The sequence below is a fragment of the Leptonychotes weddellii genome, chromosome 10 (genome assembly GCF_054177405.1).
Source record: "Leptonychotes weddellii isolate Sample4059 chromosome 10, ASM5417740v2, whole genome shotgun sequence".
In the NCBI taxonomy this organism is placed as follows: Eukaryota; Metazoa; Chordata; class Mammalia; order Carnivora; family Phocidae; genus Leptonychotes; species Leptonychotes weddellii.
Genome location: NC_138378.1, coordinates 27,083,507 through 27,088,325, shown reverse-complemented (window position 1 = coordinate 27,088,325; position 4,819 = coordinate 27,083,507). Strand labels below are relative to the sequence as shown.

General features: G+C 46.8%; 1 long non-coding RNA gene across 1 annotated transcript; it reads right to left on the bottom strand.

Moving 5' to 3' along the window:
- Positions 1-253: 253 nt before the first annotated feature.
- LOC145723824 (uncharacterized) lies at positions 254-3,604 on the bottom strand. The gene is made up of 2 exons (XR_014149146.1): positions 3,414-3,604; positions 254-630 (listed from the first exon to the last, which is right to left on the bottom strand). It is a non-coding gene; the product is annotated as an uncharacterized LOC145723824 (long non-coding RNA).
- Positions 3,605-4,819: the final 1,215 nt, after the last annotated feature.

Here is a 4,819-nt window from a genome sequence, read left to right as displayed (position 1 = left end):
GAATACAAGTAAGGTATCTTGATAATCTACACCTACACTGGCCAATATGGTAGAGCCCAGCCATAGGCAGCTATTGGGCACTTGAAATGTGGCTGGTCTGAATTGAGATTTGTTATAAGTATAAACTGTACAGCAGATTTTGAAGATTTAGTGCCCCCAAATTGTAAAATATCTCATTAATTTGTATATTGATTTCATGTCACAGTAATAATGTTTTGAATATCTTGGGTTAAATAAAATATATTATCACAAGTTATTTCATCTCTTTATGTTTTTAACGTGGCTACTAGAAGACTTAGAATTATACAAATGACTCATATTATTATACTTCTGTAGTACAGCACTTTGAACCAATTATAACAATATTATTCTGTATTAGGGTTCTCCATGGAAATAGAACCAAATAGGATTGACTGATTGATTGATTATAAGGAATTGGCTCATGTGATTACGGAAGAAAGCAAGTCCCAGGTACTACAGGGTGAGTCAGCAAGCTGGAGATCCAAGAGAGCCGGTGGTTTTGTTCTAGTCCAAGTCCAAAGGCCTGATAACCAGGATTGTGCTGGTGTGGTTCCCATCCAAAGGCTGGCAGGCTCCAGACCCAAGACGAGCTGATGTCTCGGTTCAAACCTGAAAGCAGGAAAAGGTCAATGTCCCAGTTGGAAAGCAGTCAGCTAGGAAGAGCTCTCTCTTACTTGGGAGAGAGTTAGCCTTTCTGTTCTATTCAGATCTTCAACAGAGTGAAACCTACATTAGGAAGGGCAATGTGTTCCACTGAGTCAATGAAATTTTTTTTTCTCTTTTTCTATTTTTTTTCTATTTCAACCAATTTAAATGTTAATCTCATCCAAAAAAAAAAAAAAAACCCTCACAGAAGCACCTAGAATAATATTTGACCAAAATATCTGGGTACCCCATGGCCCAGTCAAGTTGACATATAAAGTTAAGCATCAGATGATCCATTTTCCAGCCTCCCTCAAAGCTAGAACCAGTGACCCAGTTATGGGTGATGAGATGTGAAGGGAAATCTGCTTAGGGAGTCCTAGGAAAACTTTCGCTCCCCTAGAAGGAGACATGATTAGCACCTTCTTTGTTCCTCCCCAGCTTACATGTAAATGTGATGCCTACATCTGGATAGTCATCTTGTAACAAATGAGGGGAGAAACATCAATATGCTAAGGATAATGAAACAGAAGTATGGAAAGAGCCTGGGTGCCCAATGGTATTTTGGGTCACTAAAACAATACCAGCAATCGGCTTGCCTTTGGATTTCTTCTTAGGTGGTTAAAATAAGCCCCTATTTATTAAGTTCACTGTCATATTTTGTTGTTCTTACTTGCAGCCAAACATATTCCTAACTAGTGTTGGAAGAATAGTAGGCACTATTTTAGGCATTAGGGATTACAACAGTAAATAATGCCCTTGGGGTGGGAAGACTCATTTTATTTATTTATTTTTAAAGATTTTATTTCTTTGAGAGAGAGAGAGCTAGAGAGAGTACGAGCAGAGGGAGAAGCAGACTCCCTGCTGAGCAGAGAGCCTGATATAGAGCACGATCCCAGAACCCTGAGATCATGACCTGAGCCCAAGGTAGACGCTTAACTGATTGAGCCATGCAGGCAGCCCGGGAAGACTCATTTTAAAGGAGAGAGGGGGGAAAGGGTCAACATGTAAACAAGATAATGTAAGACTATCCATGTCTTACATTAATGTAAAACCAAGATAATGTGGTAATTACTATGAAGGAAATAAACAAATAGAGGGAAACTGGGTATAGCTCCTTTGTGATATGATAGTTAAACTAAGCTATAAAGAACTGAAAAGGAGCTGGTCACACACACACACACACACACACACACACACACACACGTAAGCAAAGGATTTTCCAGGCAGAGGGACTAGCAGGTGAAAACACTCTGAGATAGAAAAGAGCTGGTGAAGGAACTGAAGGAAGGCATGGGACCAGAGGAAGCAATGAAGAGAGTATAAGGGTGAGGCTGAAGAAAGAGGCAAACTCCAGATCCTGAAGGGTTTGAGGGGGCCACAGAACATAATTGGGACTTTAGGTGCAATGGGAAAGTCTTGAAGGCTTTTGTGTCATACCCACATGATGTTAAGAGAATTCTAGTTGCAATGTGCAATGTGGAAGCTGGAAGACCAGTAGGAAGAGGTTGCAGTACATGGAAGAAATAAAATAGATAATCCCATAGAAAGTTACATAGCTAAGACGGGACATATGATGGAAATTCATAGGCAACAAGATCGGTGTGGCTTGAGACACCAAAGCTCTCTCAAATCTGTCATTACACTGGGATGCCTGGGTAGCTCAGTCAGTTAAGCTCAGACTCTTGATTTCCGCCCAGGTCATGATCTCAGGGTGATGAGATCCAGCCTGGAGGGGATCCACACTCAGCGGGGAGTGTGATTGAAGAGTCTCTCCTTCTGCCTCTCCCCCCATTCATGCACATGCGCTCTCTCTAAAATAAATCAATCTTTAAAAAAAAAATCTGTAAATACACTAAATCCACCAACGACCTCAGATACAGGAGCTGGTCTGATTCTCTCCACTTGCCATAAGAAGAATGTGTGACCCAGGGCGCCTGGGTGGCTCAGTCGTTAAGCGTCTGCCTTCGGTTCGGGTCATGATCCCAGGGTCCTGGGATGGAGCACCACATCGGGCTCCCTGCTCAGCGGGGAGCCTGCTTCTCCCTTTCCCACTCTCCCTGCTTGTGTTCCCTCTCTCCTGTGTCTCTCTCTGTCAAATAAATAAATAAAATCTTAAAAAAAAAAAAAAAGAAGAAGAATCTGTGACCCAAAGAGGTGATCCCTGGCTGAAGGCCACAGAAATCACTCACAGAATCAATCAGCTCCTTACCCACCCCACCCCACCCCCGGCTTCCATGTCTGGCCCTCAAGAACCCCAAGGTTTTCTGAGCCAAATTACTATGCATTCCCCCCAAAAACCTACCAAGTCCTTTGCTGGGAAAACTACCCTCAACTTTGCCAGCTACAAGTGTTTACCCAACCCCAATCCGAGCTCTCCTCGGTCCCAATGTTCCACTTTTAGAAAAACAAGTAGGCGGGGGGGGGGGGGGGGGGGTGGACACGGGACACGATTTGGGAGTCACCAAAGTTCTCACCAGATCCACGAGGGGGCAAAAGAGAGCCAACGGCCGGGCTGTCATCCTTTCTCTGGCTCCCAGCCCGGGGAAGAAGAGGAATACAGAGAGGCGAAGAGGCCCAACTTTGGGCTGGGCTGGGTAGGCAGGGGCCGAGGGAAGGGGAGGCCCCAGGAGTCCGTCAACTGCTCCCCTTGCCCTCCTATCCACGGTGGGAAGGACCTCTGCCACCCCCACTGCTAAGCACAGCGCGATTTGGGCTGGAGTGAGTCTAGCCTCCGCGGTAAGACTCACCTGGAGAAGGGGCGGGGCTTGGACGTCTCAGTCAGCCATTGGCTGCGGGCTGCTGGGGGTGGGGACACAGCCTACCAAGCGCTGAGCTCCGTTTGCGCTAATTCTCTAGCGAAGAAGGCCGCGGTGACCCAGCGGCTGCGGGGGGAGCACCAGCCTGTAAAGGGATCTGGGGGAGGTACCAACAAGCGGCCACTTAAGTCCCCTCTCCGGTTTACTCCTGTCCCCTTCCAGCCTCTCTCGCTCTTTCCAGGGTAGGAACAGGGGAGCCTATCCTCCTGCGGACGCAGACACTGGGAGAGAGTTTTCATAGCAGCTGGACAAAGTGTGAGAGTCTAATGGGTCCTGAGGCCCGGCCTCCCGCAATGGATCCTCTTGCCAAGCCCAGGGGAATCTCTCTTGCACAACATTTGCCCGTCTCCTATTTCCTGCCTGACTACAGAGGGATTAGGTCATACTTTTAGCTTTTGACCTATTTCTTTTTCTCCAGAGGACCAGGCTAACTTTTTCCTCTTTATGCCTTTGGGGGAAAAAAAAAAAAAGTCCCATCCTCACCACTTTATCAGTTAAACCAAAGGGGGTTTGTGACTCTTAACTAAAAAAATGCTTATTACAGCAGGAATACCGCATACCAGCTAAGATACCCACCCAGCCAGCCCCTGGTGGCTTCGGGAGCCCGCTAAGCACCATAAAGTTTGAGAAAACGCATGTCCAGCATCTCAATCTCCTGCCTGTGGCTGAGGAAATCCCCACTGACTGGGTCAGCACAGAAATTACATGAGATTTTTTTCACTCTCATTTCCAAAACTGGGGGCTTTAGCCAATAAGGTGTTTCCACCCAGGTCTTTGAGTCTGTAGCAAATGATGTGACCCCCCCCCACCACCACCAGATGCTCCAGCAGTGTGGTTTTGATGGTGGTGCTGGCTACCCAGCCCCCACCCCTTGTGCCTGTGTGATCTCTGGGTCTAGTTGTCCAGGGGTCCTGTGAGCTAACCAATACCCTTTGATTAGGCTTCTTTTCTGCTCTAGTCACAGCCTGTGTCTGCTGCTTGCAGCTCTGACCTGACCGATGCAGGGTCTTTGGAGGGTTGGGGCAAGGAAAGGTGATAGGATCTTGATTTGATCTGACTTGCACTTTGAAGAAATCCAAGCACAGTGAGGACAAAATGTGAGTAAACCAGTTAGACCGACAGCCCAGTTAGGGCTCCTCAGGTTGGGGTGGTGGCTGTGGGAGAAGCTGAATGGAGCTTTGGAGGTGAAATTGAATTGCCTCGGTGATGTAGTGCATGTTGGAGAAGTAAAAAGGAGGCGTCACGATGACACCCAGGTTTCTGTCTTTTGTAAATGGATGGTGTGGTAGATTAATGGCAGAAGTGGTCCCATTTCTCCCCCCTCCCATCAATGTGAC